Below are 16,144 nucleotides of genomic sequence, written 5' to 3' on the forward strand. Positions count from 1 at the left end.
CTTTTAATTAGCCTCCACCAAACAGCCTAAATCTCCCTCCTTTGCAGCCTAATTGGCTGATTGGAGCCTCTTGGCCTAATTCAGCTCTTGCAGCGCCAGTGTGTGGAGTACACCCCATCACACCCACATTAAAAAATTCTGACCACCTTTTATTTGAAAAGCTGTAGGAACCCTATACTTTGGAATAGGGACTTGAAATTCACGGGGATGTGCCTTCACTGTGAAAATCTGCCTAGATTTGGTGAAATTATAAGACTTTGAAAACATCAATTTGCATATGTTCAGTAGAAACTTCCTAGATTTGAGCTGCTAAATTCCTGAAAGATTCCACCAGCAGTGAGCAGGACTTTTCCTGCAATTGGAACTCTGAGCTGGGCTCTGCCTGATTCAGTGAAGGGATTTGAATGTGGGTCTTCTACTTCCCAGGAGAGTGTCCTAAACACCAGGCTATAAAGTCCAAGTCTCTCTCTCTCACACACAATCTCTGTTGTAAGAAAGTTCCACTTTGTAAAAATAATTAAATACTAACGCAACCAGAGAGATTGGCTTTGTATCCTTCTGGTTGGGATACTCATCTGGGGTATGGAAGACCAGTTTCTAGTCTCTACTCAGACAGAGCAGAGACCTGAATCTCTCACATCTCAGATGAGGGTCCCAACCACTAGGTTAGGTCACACTCTCACACTCCTATGTTTTAAGCATATATTCTATCCTGGGCCTGAGAAACTTTTCTGGACAATGTTGCTGAAACAGATATGTTTTGGTTTGGACAAATCAGAATTTTCTGATGGAAAAGTGTTTTGCTGAAAATTCCCAACCAGCTCTAGCTAGCAACACTCAGGATCTGCTGGAGAAGCCAGACCCATAAAAATTGGGGGGGAGGACTGGACTGTGCCAAGTGAAGTCTCTCCCTGCAGCAGCTTAGCACTTTGTTCCAATGGCTCATATGCCCACCTGGGGCACCACATAAAGCAGCAGTTCCCCAAGGGGTGGAAATGAAAGAGCCGGGCTGGGCTTCCCCCAGCCAAATTCTGGGCCCAACACAGAATACCAGCAACCCATCCACCCTTTTTGAATAATAGACTTTCCCAGCTATTATAGTTTAGTCCTGCAACTCAAGTAGAAGTCTTCTAGTATACATTGACAATTCAGAGTTCTACCCCTGCTAATGATACATGATAGGGGGTTATTACACTTGTCTAAAATAGTTTTTTTAAAAACTCTTTTCTTTAAAAAAAAAACCACATACACACCAAGAAATGACATACCAAAAAAAAAAAAAAAAACTGTGATAAATGAAGGTTATTTAAGTTGCAAAGTGAAAACCACAAAAGTTAGGAAATGACAGATTTACAATTGCTCATGCCACCTTAGTTCTGTGCTGTTGTGCGTATGCATTCTGATGCAGTCTTTAACTACATGATCACATAATATTTTTCCCCATTGACCCTGTCTCATTCAGTGCACAGGGACCTAAAGTTGTACGGGCAACCACAAGACTAAGAGCTCCAAACTTTCAAATGTTTCCTAAATAACTTATTTTTGGATGACGGGGGTGGGTGATTAATGTTTGTTTCTTTTTATTCAGTTACTAATTTATTCTAGGTCAATTTATTTATACTTCCATTGTCAATGACAGAATTCTTGCACTATCACATTTTTAGAAATTACATTTAGAATAAAGTTCTATTTGGCTTTTCAGTAAGTAAGCAACCATGAGTCTAGGTATTTTTTTAAATGTATTAATGTATTTTTTTCCTAATGCCTTTTGAGCAGTGCCTGAGATTATATATTGCATATAATACTGAATAATCAGAGCTAAACCACAACCAATCAGTAGGGTATTTGTGCCCCCTAAAACATCGTTCCTTTCTGAAAACCATAGCTTCATTGTACTTTACAATTCATCAAGGGGGATTCATGAGAATTGCTGCCTGTGTAAAAATTCTCAAGCAAACTGCTTTATGCAGTTTCAGCCAGAACTGAAGAACTGACTCTTTGCACTTGTTTCCAAATACGCAACATGGTATTTTTTAATTCTGATTCTTGTAAATATGCTCAGCAGGTAGGAAATCAAAACTATAACAATAAAACAGTTTTAATATATCAGCGTTGCCATGCTCTTCCAAGAACAACAATGGGATATTCAGCAGGAAATTGTGGTATTATGAAGGTATTATGGATATGGTCATTAAAAGCTGCAGAGGATTTGTGTTTGAGCAACACTATGAAAACATTGTTGACAGTTTTCATCTTTCTAGGAAAAATGATATATGTACTACCCGACAGCTTGCCCACAGGGGCATCATTAAAAGCATTTACTATGAGAAATCAAGATAACATTTCTTTTCCAGCAAAGTGTAGCCGAAAGCTGTCAAATGTTGGTATGTTCCTGTGCATAATGAGCTGCTGCTCTTGCTATATTGTTCTGACTGATGCAGGGATTGTAAGTTATTCTTTAGACATGTACTTTTACATTTGTCATTTGCATGTTCTTTGGAAATGTTGTTTTGAACGTTTATTATGTCTATAACCTAAGCTCCCTAAGCTGTTCATCCCCTGCTCATCACCTGATGGAAATAAAGAATCTGCATGAAAGCAGCAGAAGGAGCTTCTCTGCAAATACACAGACTCTCAGCTGTAGCATCAAATTGAGTTAGCTGTTTGCTTTATCTTTTCTATTTTTCCAATAGCTTATAGACTTTATGACTTAGTTACTTTCAATCTTGTTTGGGCTTGCCAGTTGTAATGTTCCACCCACAGGCAATATATCATTTGTATGTTTTAATGTCAGAAAGCAGTTTCTCCCCCCAAAAGCCAAATTTTTCAAAAGCAGCCCCTGACTTTAACACATCTTTGGCATGATTTTCTAAGATGCTGAGCACTCACAAGTCCAATTAAAATCAATGGAAACTGAGAGTGCTCGGCACTTCTGAAAATCAGGCATATACATTTGTGTATCCACTTTTGAAAATGGGACTATTAGTGTCAGGGCCAGCTCCAGGCACCAGCTTGGCAAGCAGGTGCTTGGGGCGGCCTCTCCGGAGAGGGGCGGCAGGTCCAGCTATTCGGCGGACGGTCCCTCACTCCCGCTCGGCGCGAAGGACCTTCCGCCGAATTGCCGCCGCAGATCGCGATCGCGGCTTTTTTTTTTTTTTTTGGCTGCTTGGGGCGGCCAAAACCCTGGAGCTGGCCCTGATTAGTGTTCCTGGGCCTAATCCAAACCTTGTTAGAACTAACGGGTATCATTCCCTTTACTTCATTGGGCTTTGGGTCAGGCCATCAATGAGAGAAGCATACACTTCCCCAGGGAGCATCAAACCTTCAAAACTAAGCTAAATTAGGATCTATCCTTTAGACCAGGGGTTCTCAAACTTCATTGCACCACAACCCCCTTCTGACAACAAATATTATTACATGACCCCCAGGATGGGGGAAGCAAAGCCTGAGCCAACTCGAGCTCTGCCTCCCTGGGGGTGCCAAAGCCGAAGCCCAAGGGCTTCAGCCCCAAGCAGGGGGCCTATAACCAGTGGTGAGCGGGAGCCGGTTCGCACCGGTTCATGGAAACTGGTTGTTAAATTTAGAAGCCAGTTTAGAACCGGTTGTTAAAGGGGTGGGCAATTGGGAGAGGGAGGTGTTTCTGTTGTTACACCAGCCTGCGGGCCACACCCGGCCCGCCTGAGTTTCCGGCTGGGGAGGCTCTCCCGGCCCCTCCTCTGCCTTTCCCCCTCTTGCAGAGCCTCAGCATGCCGCGCCGCCAGCGCCAGCGCTCTGGACCACTCCTGGGCAGCTCTGCAGCTCCTGCCGCTTTGAGTGGCATGGTAAGGGGGTGGGGCTGCGAGCTTCAGTGGGCCGCGCGGCATCCATACACGCTGCCCTGAGCAGCATGGTAAGGGAGCTGAGCCGGGGCTGGGAGGAGGGGTTGGATAAGGGGAAGGGAGCGGGTTGGAGGGGGCAGAGGTTCTGGGGGGGTGGTCAGGGGACAGGGAACGGGGGGGGGGTTGGGTAGGCGTGGGAGTCCTGGGGGTCTGTCAGGGTGGTGGTGGATGGGGTCGGGGCAGTCAGGGGACAGGGAGCGGGGCAAGTTGGGGAGGGGGTCGAGTCCTGGGGGGTAGTTAGGGTGGGGGGGTCTCTGGAGGGGGGGTCAGGAGACAAGGAGCAGGAGGGGTTGATGGGTTGCAGGGGGGGCAGTCAGGGGCAGGACGTAGATGGGAGTCAGATGGGGGGGAAATAGGCTGTTTTGGGAGGCATGTGGGGCTTGTACTCACCGGGCAGTTTCCCTACCGGTTCTTTGGCAGCGGGTCCTTCACTCGCTCCGGGTCTTCGGCGGCACTGAAGGACCCGCTGCCGACATGCCGGCGAAGACCCGGAGCGAGTGAAGGACTCGCTGCTGAAGTGCCGCCGAAGAACCAGTAGGGAACTGGTTCCTAAGATTTTGGCAGCTCATCACTGTCTATAACCTGAGCCCCGCTGGGTCTAAGCTAGCCCCAGCGACCCCATTAAAATGGAGTCCCAACCCACTTTGGGGTCCCAACCCACAATTTGAGAACCGCTGCTTGACACACAAGTTTTGGTTCTCTGTTTCCATGTTTTGTGTGTTCCAGCCAGGACAGTGATGATCAAATGGGAACCTACAGCACTGCACAGTCCATGCTTACCTGAGAGCAGCTTTTTACCCTGCTCCAGGACTACCAGACCTGTTGATAAATGTCCTGAAATAGCAGTCGGCTTTCACTGTCTGCAGAGGCTACCCTCATTTGGGGCTTAAAAACGCATAACAATTTTCTAACCTTAATCAATTATTTTTATGATTTCCATACCTGCAACTTTAAAATGAGAAATAAAATACAGAAATTCAGGCTTTAGGTTCCCAAGCCACCAAAAATGTCATTATGGTAACAATAAAGGTCAAGGTCAGGCTGCCTCTTCTGCATATGTATAAGCTTGTAAAGAGGCACTCAGGAAGTACAGAACCTCAATCCCTTAAAATCCCTTGTCAGTTCTAGTTTGCATTGTCATACCAAGATTAATCTGCCAGGGGATGTACATGAGGCCACTGTCAGGTCTGTATTAATGCTGCTTTTCCTTCTGGTAAAGAAGAGCTAGCTCCTTTTGTAGCATTAGTGTATGCCTTCCTTCCCGTCCGTCTCCGTCCCCCGTCCCCCCTCTCCCAGAATTGATATAGCCTGAGTTTGGCCCCAAGAGCTGTATTTTTTAAGCGTCTATGCCTGGTCACTTTTAACACCTTTTTTGTTATCTTCTTAATCTGTTCATATCTAGCTTCCACTGCAGCCTATTTGCAGAAGTAGACTGTTTCCTGCAGCCACATTCAAATGTCATTGTTCAATGTATGGTGAAATGTGAGGTACATGCCAGCACTGGAAGTTGGTTTTGTTCAATACTTATGTTAGGCAGCTCTGAACCAGCCAAAAAATTCTTGCCACTCTCAATTGCTAATCATTTTTAAAGTATAATTGCAGAGAGCAGTTGCCAGAGAAAAACTAGGTCCTCACCTTATGGAAGCTGTGTGCGCTTAATTAAAAAGAAAATTTAGAGAACTACAGAAAGTACAAAGTATTTTGTGGAAATACCCTCTATAATCTCCCTTTTCTCCTTCAAAGAATCTGCATTAGCCAGACCCATTCTACTGGCCAGAATGTGAGCTTTTTGAATCCCATCAATTTGCTTTATGGTCAGCTGGAGGGAGGTCAATGAGTGATGCCAAATGCTTTGGCAGTACTCCCAGCTGCCCATGCTAGCCCAAAAATAGTCTTACTGAATGCAAAATGAAAGGGGAAAAAATTTCTACCACAGGAAAGCACAAAAAATATAATATGTACTTATCAAGTACAGGAAAACTGGAAATGTGTCACACTGTGCTGATCAGTACAGAAGCATAAAACAATGGTCTATATTCAGTTAATACAAACACTGTCTTTAGTGGTGTAACATTATTGTACTTGTTCTGTAAATGAAACACCTCACAATAAAGAAGATGGGTCCTTTAGAAATACATAAGAGACCACACTACAGCTGGCTGAAATTTTTCAAACAATTTTTTTTCTGTGAAAAAGTAACCTTTTGTCAAAACTGGAAATTTTGGCAAAAATTGTTTTTTTTTTTTTTTTAATTTATATATTTTATTGATAAAATCAGAAAATAGTGCTTTTTTATTTTTCCTTCTCCCCCCACTTTTTTTTTAAGAGGCATAGAGAAAGAAATCCCAAAATAGCCAAAAAGTTTTTGAAAATGAAAAATGTTCAATAAAATATTCACACAAATATTTACTAATGAAAACTCATTCCTTTTTGAAACCTAAGGAATACAAACTTAGAAAAAAATTCACGCTTTTCCTCCCTTTTCTGACTAGCTCCAGACTACATTTTGTAGACATATGCGTCCTCCTATTTGGTAAGGGAGACAGGTTTTTTAAAAATCTAAAGGCTTGCAAGTGGCTGTGAACTACATAGCAAGGCCAAAAAGGGTTTATAAATACTAGAGTTAAGCAAGTATTATAGAAATATCTGTGAATATTACTTGACGATTAGTGTATTCCCATGGGCCATTCTAAACTCCTTCTCCCCATTTTGTGTTTGATTCCTGTGAACATTTATATGATTGAGTTTTACTAGCACAAATGTTCACAGAAAATTGATTGCAAAGCTGCATGTGTATTTGTGGAAGTTAAATTTTAAAGTCTCTCATGCATGATTTCATGCTGGAAGAGCTCTGGGGAAGAGGAAGTACTCTAAACAAAGAGCAAATTACATCCTCCTCTGTGCAGGTGCAGCTCTATTGGCTGACACTTAGGTGGCAGGGGAAAGGAATGGAGTACAGTCTTCATCCTCTCCCTGTCCTGCCTGTCCACTTACAACTCACCTGTACTGCATGTGAGTAGTGACTCTGTAGAGGCTGCTCTACCATGCATGCTCTGTGCTATAGGATGCATAGACCATTTAGAAGAATATGGGGGTGCTTTTGGTCACTTTATCTCCCTGCACTCATGTGTAAGGCAAGCAGTGATGTTGCTCCTAAATAGCAAACAAACAAACAAACAAAAAAATATCCAGAGAGACTTGTTCAGATTTAGTCCATGGAATTAGAAATTTCATCCCAAAATTGTAAAATAATTTCAAATAGTAAATAAATGTGAGGAAAGCAGAATCTGTCTTGGAGATAGCAGAAAAGAAGTTATATTCCTTGGAAAAATTATTCAGTGTGAATTATTCTTTTAGCTCTTAAAGATAAACTACTTATGGAAAATCTGTTTATCAGTGTTGGAAGAAGGTCCTCATTTTCTTTATGTCATTAAAATATGCACTCAGAATAATGCAAGTAACATCCATATGCACACATGGAAAAAAGGGAACTCTTCACATTCAGGTCCACAGATGTTGCAGTGAATCTCCAGGCTACTGTACTTAAGGAATCAGATTTATCAATCAAGGGCTTGGTGCTAAAATCTGGCCCCTAATGAGCCTACCAGTTCTGTTACACCTACTGTACTGTATCCCAGAACCAGAAATCTCTTTAAAGAGCATGAATTCTCCAAGGCTGGGATTTTCATAGAGGCCTAAGTCCCTTAGGTGCTCAACTGTCATTGAATTTTAATGGGAATTAGAACCTTTTGAAAGTCTCGGCCGAAATCTAAGAAATTAAAAATGTCCTTTCCATTCAGTACAAATTGATTTCTCTCTAGGTTCTTTTCTATTATGGGATCTGGAGCCTCTAAATTGCTGAATGAATCTGTTCTTTTGTTTGGTTGGGTTAATTCCCCAACAGTGAGAGAGACACTTCAGTTGTCTTTTCTTTCTGCAGTACAGCACTGGAGAAAACATAGAAGTGAGGTGACCCCTTTCCATACATCAATACATGGATTTGTGCCTCTTCTTCTCTTGAGAGAGCACCATGTGCTCAACACAAAAAGTCATCTAGAGAGGGCTCTCCTGTCTTCCTGATCCAACACCAAAGCCTGACTCTCAACAGAAAAGCATCCTGCAAAGGAGTATTTTCCCCTTCTCCATCACATCAAATATAAGCTTCTTGTATTCAGTTCAAGGACCTTCATGTTCTCTCCCCCACTGAAAATGATAAACGTATCTTCAGTCTTATACCATGGCGCCAATAATCCACCAGTAATACACACTCCAATTTCGTTCTTCATCCTCAAAAGCCAATGGAAATGCCTCAGGTTCTGGGACACTTCTGGGTCACCAAATGTTTCACCACACCCTATGGCATTCATCATCTATTTCCAAGGGAGCTCATCCTTCCCTTTTGGTGCTGTCCTGGACGGAGACACTTCTTAAGTCTTGCTGTCCCAAATCAAAGTCCAAGAAAACAGCTGACTGACTGAGCAGGAAGTCAATAGAACAGTCATAGTGGAGACACAATCATTTGTGCAGAACCCAGGCAAGAGGGAAAACAAGCACTGATTCTTCTCTAACCATATGGTAATACATTTTTTATATTAGGGTTTCAGTGAGATCAAGTGAAAATATGAAAGAAAAAGCCTCAGAAAAATCTAATACGCTGTTTTTATCTTGGCACCTGATACAACCTTACTGGAAATCTAAGGAAATCCATTTACTATTTAAAAAACATAAAACCAAAGTTTAAAGTCAGGAATCGTTATTCAATTCCTTATGCCATCCTGTGATAGTACGCGAAAAAAAGGCTGTGTGCTGCCTCAGATTTTGGATCAGATCTTCAGCTAAGGTAAATTGGTGTACCTCCACAAACCTTAATGGAGCTACACTGATTTACACCATTTGAGGAATGGGCCCTTTATGGAGCTATGTGTATATATGATCTTAAACCTTTCAACAAAATCCAAGAGCAAGTAACAAAAGATGTTAACTGTACTTTTTTCCATTTCACTTTCCCATTTTACATTTTTCTATGCTTTTACTTTATATCTATAATGATACTGAATAAGACATTTTGCTAGAGATTTCTACTTGGTGCAGAGTGTGCATTTGAAACCCTCTTCCTCTCTCACACACATCATTCCATTACAGTCTACCCAAAAAAATGATGTAAGGTAATATTTAAAAACCAATTTTGTCTGAGAAGCAAACAGTAGAAATACACTGCCCTGGAGATGAAAATTTGGAATGGCACTAATCTGGTCTCTTGGTGCCACTCGTTGGAGACTAAAACTCAGTCCATGGACCAGATTGTGACAGCTTTTAATATGGGTGCATGGGGAAATGGAAAAGGGGAAGACAACACACACAAATTTATACTGCCCACACAAGCGCCTGTCGCAATTATAGTCAGGGCCGGTGCAAGGATGTTTCACGCCCTAGGCGAAACGTCCACCTTGTGCCCTCCCTGCTCCCGGAGCCCTGCGGCAGCTCCCCGCCCCCCCCCCACACCCTGAGGCACTCCCCCCCTGCGGCAGCTCCCCACCCCCCACCCCGCCCTGAGGCACCCCCCGCCCCCGCGGCAGCTCCCCACACCCCCGGCCTACGGAGCCGTGCGGCAGTTCCCCACCCCAGCTCACCTCTGCTCCACCTCCTCCTCAAGCATGGCTGTCACTGCTCCACTTCTTCCGCCTTCCAGGTTTGCGGCACCAATCAGCTGTTTGGCGCCGCAAGCCTGGGAGGGAGAGAAGCAGAGCGGGTGGCATGCTCAGGGGAGAAGGCGGAGCAGAGGTGAGCTGGGGCGGGGAGTCCCCCTGCGTGCCACCCCCCCTTGAACTTGCTGCAGGCAGCCCTCCCTGCGCCCCCCTGCCCCAGCTCCCTCTGCCTAAATGCCAACGACGACCGGGGTGGCCGAAGACCCGGCTGCCACAGTCGCCACTGAAGAAAATGCTAGCGCCCTAGAAAGAGAGTGTCTGTGTGCTCCTCTTATAAGAGCTAGCTGGGCCCTGATTGGGGCATGGCCACATCTGTGGCTGGTTCCCCAGTCAGTGGAGGCTTGCTGCTTTTCTTAGCAGCAGCCCTCTCACAGCCTCAGCCCTCTCCCAGGGCTGATTTAAGCCTTTAAAGGCTCCCACTACAGGCAGCTAAAAATTACAGACTGCATGTTCCCTGTACACAAGGTTACTTGGATAAGGATTGGCACACTCCTTCCCCAAGCCTCCCACAAGGCTTGGTGGCTCTTCACCAACACTCAGGACACTTGCTAATTATCACAATTTGGCCCTTTATTTACATATTGACATTAAAAGGTAAGAAAATAAGATGAAACAATTAATTTATCCAATAAGCTTAGCTTCTTTTTCTGCTCACAAAATATCTGCAGGTAGATCAAAATTTCCTTCACTATTATTAGATGACTCTGGGTAAGGTTTTTGACTCTACAGATTGTGAGCAATTCTCTGAGTAATCAACTTTTTAAATATGGCAACTGAGTTCATTAAGATTATGATTGGTCAGATAAGTCACATACTCTTCTGTTGACTTGGGTGTGTGTAAAATTATTTCTAGCACAAATGCTTACACAAGAAAATTTAATATTCAGTTTCAATTAAGATTTCTGTATGTGCTTTGAAATTCATTTGCCATGAAAATTAATTCCAATGAAACTCAATTGTTCAGATGTTCATGGAAGATAACACAAAAGGAGATTGAACAGGGCTATTACAAATTCATTAAAGGCCTCTGATGCCATGGTATAAGAAATTAAATAGCTATTTAACTATAAAAGTTCAAACAAATAGTTGCAGAATTATTTTATATTATTTACCCAGACACTACTGCCATGATTTCTGTTTAGCTGAGAACTTTTTGTTTTTCAGATATGAAAGGTGATTTTTCTAAATCCTCTGGTCATACGTAGTTGTCTTTTCTATTTATTTGCATTAAAGATCTCATTTCATTAAAACTGTGGGACAAAACTAGTCCCTATCCTGGAGCTGACTCAGAGCAGTAGACCCCTACATCTACACATCACCCTCAGGAAAATCATAGTTTAAGTGCCAGCTTTTCCTCAATCTTTAAATCAGGGTTCCACATGGTTACAGAGACAGCCAAAACAGACTAAATTTCAGGTGTGGGGCCTTGGATAACAGTAACTGAACATAACAAAACTTCTTCTTTTTTCTGTTGAGAAAGTCTATTAAAAGGTGCTTTTTTGTTGTTGTTTTAGACAAAATGCAGAGGGACAAGACAGCAGACAAAAGCATCATGAGCTAAATGTATATGTAGTATATTGGGATATTTTTACAGGACATATAACTCCTTCCCCAAAGCACATACGAAAATACAAAATTTAATTTTAAAAAAAGGTTGAATTCATTCCAGGCTATGCCTTTTAACCTTTGAAGGTATGTACTGTAGGTTTTTCCAATATCAGTTTATTCACAAATTTCATATTATCTTCCTTATTTTCTATGTTAAAACTATAAAATTCCTTCAGATTTCTTTTAAAATTCATTGCTGATCTCTTTTGTTATTGGTAATAATTGAATTTTGTCTATTCTTTGTGGCAGAGATCATAGTATAAGTGCCAGCTTTTCCTCAACCTTTAAGTCAGGAGTTTGCTGCCTGCTAGATTCAAAGTGGTTTAGTCTCCATCTAAAAAGAGCATATTACATCCGTCTTGGTTAACAAGCTGTCAGGGTCAAATGTATCTTGAATCAATTTATGTTCAATTTGCTGTAGAGCTGTCCCTACTGAAAATGTCTTTGAGTCTTAATTCCAAAGGAATGTTGTGGAATTTGTTGATTTTTACGGAATGAGGAAAGGCAAATGATTCCTCCACTCAGTTACTCTTAGATGTCTCCCAACATATAAACTAAGTGTCTGAGGGACTGCAGTAAAACAAGAGAATGTTTCTTCTCAGGTAAAATTGGAAAAAAAACTCTCCTCTTTTAGGCACTCACCACATCTCTTTGTACATGGCTAGACTGACAAAGGGATTTAGGTGGCTAACTGGCATTTTAAGCACATAAGATCAAAATTTAGACCCTCAAAACCCCTGTTCAGCTCTTGCCTAACTCTATAGGTGCCACCAATGGTATTTGCAAAGTGAAACAGCTTAAACAGGGCAATTCTTACCCTCAGAATACCCAATAATAGCACAGTTAGCACAGTCACCTGGAAGGTGAGAAATCTGGGTAAAAATTACTGCTCCACATCAGGCAGAGTGGGGATTTAAACTTGGGTCTCCCACTATGGACCAGGATATAAGATCTGCTCCTCCTTCTTGGTTTTTTGCAAGTAATGAGTGATCTGGCTTAGATGACTAATTCCAGGAGAGGGTTCATAGCCATGAATCCCAAATGGAAGGAGGCACCTCTCTGTGGCCCCAAGTTCAGCCCCTAACTCCCTTTAAGGGGTTGAGGCTTAGGCCACATCCCTCTCCTCATCATTTCCTATCAGCTATCTTAGGCAGTCCCTGCTTTGGGGAGCTTAAGTTAGGCAATCCCTTTATGGATCTATTCTGTACTGTCTAGCTCTATGGGGCTCCAACTCTAGTTGGTGTCTTTGGACACTACAGTAGAAGTAAGAAATGATAATAAAATGTGCTTGTTTAACAAAGCTAGACTAATAGACACTATAGATTGAAAAGACTTCCCTGTGTCAATGCAGAATTTTTCCTTATGGTATATGTTTTATTGCATTCTCCAGGTCCATTTTTAAGCAAATAAATCATACTATTACACACCACCTTTAGGAAAGCATTCCTGAGACTCACTCTGTTACCATTAGAGAAGTCGAAATTTTTCTGTACTTATTTTCATAGCATGATTATTTTGTTATCCCCTTAGACTATTCTAAATAATTATGCTCCCTTCTTGATATTTATGCCTTTCAAATACTTGTAGATTAAACTTCCATGTGGAAGATCCTGACATTGCATCACCAAAGGCAGGGGTTCTTGAACAGTGATCCATGGACCACTTACTTGTGATCCAACTAGAGCTGGCTGACGACATTGTGTAGCTGCATTCTCCTTATACCCAGCTGATAAGTTTAATTAAAAGACATCTAAAAACACACTATATATATTTTCCCATATAGGCAAGTGTGTAATTGCCATATACATATTATGTGACAGTGAATAGGAGGTATTTTATTATCCACAACTGAATTCCTATCAGTTAGGACACTTAAGAAATAAGATTAGTCTCATCGCATCCACACACTCGCCCTTCAGATTAGGACACTTCTCACCTGAATGGAGTAGTTCCCATTTGACCGCTGTGTCACTGGTGACAGTGAGTAGATAATATTACAAGAGGCCAACACTCGCAACATATCCCTTTGTAGTTTAAATAGGTATATAAAGAGTTAAATTAGTACAATGTGCTTTATTATAGGTATAGGACCTGGGATATATCTGATCAGAGAGAAGGAAAATGCCCTGAAGAGAGAATGACAAGTTGCAATTCTTATCTTAGGCCTGGAGGACCTAAGAAAAGATTCCAGCCCTAAAGTGCCCAAACTAGTTCTTAGCTAAAGTTAGAAATTGGCAATGACGTCTCTTGTTTGTTAAAGGGTATAAAAGGGTGAATTTTTGAAGGGTTCATTGCTAATATCTGCCTGTCCAGTTGGAGCCAGCCAACATGGGTTTAAGCACCTCTGGGTTTAAGCACCCCTTTTGTGAGCATTTTGATCAATACTTATGAATGTTTGTTACTGGATGGACATATAAATTGCTTATTATTTAGGCTTTTAAAATATGTTTAGAACACCTGTATAAATATAATTTGGACTTTGGATTTAATAGATGAATTTAGGGTTGAATTAGTGTCTGGAGATACCTTGTATTAATAATATTAATTCCATGCTATTTAATTTAAAGTACACCCACCTAAACATCCCACAGTAACAGGAAACACAGAGGACTGGACAAGATGAAACTACAAAGACTTCATCTTGTGTGATGAGAATAAATAATTAAATAAATAAAAGAAAACATGAAGAAGAAAGCCAGGAATTAAAAATCCCCTAAATAATGGATCTAAAACACCCACCCTAGTTTTCACCAGACATGAAATAGCCATATATGTTAAAAGTTACATTTGGTAATTCATTAAAGAAATATAAGTATGTGAGGAAAAAGAAATTGAAAAAGCAGATTGAAAGTGAGATATGTAAACTGGTCTATTAATTTCCCATTTGTGAATCCAGTATAGATTAAATAATTGAATAATTCAGAAGTAAATAATTATTGATCGGATTTCTGTTATAAACTATGCAAATAAAAGTATTTCCATAAGTGTGGAATTATACATTAAAATAGAATTAACTATAATAAACTAGGAGCAGATTCATATTCCATCAAAGTAGTGTTTTACTTCACAAGTAGTCCCGTTGACTGGTAGAGGAAGGCATTATTCACCATGGGCTGGACTCAGAAGGAGGACTTTAACTTTTAGGCACCCTGTCACCTAGTAGAATTCACAGACCAGAGTTAGATGCCCAGGCTCCATATACAATGCATAGGGAAAGTTAGGCACCTAAAAAAAGAAGGGATTCACAGAAGCCAGCACACTGAGAGGGGAGCTGCTAAAGCTAGCCAGTATGAAATTCTGAGGTGAGAAGTGCAGTCTCAGATCAGTCTCTCAAGGAGATCTAGAGCTGTGAGTCAGGCAGAAGAGGGATTTGAAATTGGGTAACTCACATTGTGGAAGAACTCTGTAACCACTGAGCTACTTGCTATAAGGGGACCACTGTTTCCTCCTCCTCTGTGCAGGTGTCCCCTAGTTTGTGAATCCTGTCAGGGCTTTTGTGGAGTTAGGCACCAAGCAGCTCTGCAATTAGACATCTTTGCACATGTCCACCAGCAGAAATATATGTGCTTATGGGACTTTACTGGTGAAAATTTAGGTGCCTATTGGGTTAGGGGTCAGCTGAGCAATGGTTTTGTGCTGCCTAAATATTGGATTTAACATGCCTAAAGGGTTGGACTTACTGTGAATCTGGCCCTATGAGTAAATGTAACTGAATTTGGAACTTATAAAATAGTAATAAATTAAAACAAGTATACTTATCAAGTTAGTGAAAGCAGATGTATGCACGCTAAACATCAATAAATTATATGTGAATTACAAATTGTAGATACAGGAGATGTTAACTTTGATTATATATTTATGATTTATATAGACTATTAGAGGCCACTGGTGGAACAAGAAATTAAAAAAACAAAAAGGGCTGAATAATGTATTTTACTCGCAGTGTTGATGTCTGGGATAGTAGTTAGGAATAAATGAATGCATTGAGACTATAATCAAGAAGAAAAGAATTATTCCACGTACCAAGCTCATACCTGTGCTCCTGGTTCCCAATTAACGACTTGACAGCTTCTCTGATGAGTTTTATGGAGCTTTGCCTGGTGAAGTAGTAAAAATACTTGGGCAGAATCTGTGCTGTTCTTGCAGGAGAGGCTCAGCACAGAAGCTGCAGCCCAGGGAACCACAAAAGTGGTTTTAACTTGCAGCATCTCCCCTGAGGCTGTGTATGGGATTAGGATCCACAGCAGCTCAGAATCCCTGAAGCACTCAGCACTACAGGTATGTGTCCTTCTGTCCCTGATCCACTCCCTCCCACTTATACCTTACCCATGCCCCCCACTTGGAAGGAGGTGAAGCTGTAGGTGGAGGTGTGAGGGAATTCTCCCTTCACAAAGTGTGGCTTGTTTACAGGTTATGTATGCCACAAGAGTAAAGTATAAAGGTCAAGAGTTGGGAGGCAGAATTAGCTCTACTCTTAAGTCCACTGATGAGCAAAAAAAGCAGCATTCTGAAATCAGTATGACCTGTACTCATTATGGTCACCCCTCTCCTAGTCACTATTTGCTGCAAAAACTACACATCTCTTCTTGTAATAAATCAGGCTCATAAACAATTAGTGCCAATTTCTGCCCTCTGCTGTGTTGTTGTGCAAATTTGTAACAACATATTGAAGAAACTACTTCTTCCCACCCATTGAACAAGAAGGACAAGATACATCCATAGCATGTACTGGGAGGAATGCCCAGCTAATGAACCAACTGAGCCAACATATCCCCAAGAAGGCATGAACTGCAGAAAGAGGGGCATGATCAGCCCCCAGCTAGCTAGCTAGCTAGTAAATATGTTGCTGTCTGCAGGTTACCAAGCAAACTCAACTACTGCTGAAAATAACAGCAATATTCTCACACTACTGCCACATAACTATGAGACATCAATCCTACCTTTGACTAACAG

This window comes from Malaclemys terrapin, chromosome 5 (genome assembly GCF_027887155.1).
Source record: "Malaclemys terrapin pileata isolate rMalTer1 chromosome 5, rMalTer1.hap1, whole genome shotgun sequence".
Taxonomy (NCBI): domain Eukaryota; kingdom Metazoa; phylum Chordata; order Testudines; family Emydidae; genus Malaclemys; species Malaclemys terrapin.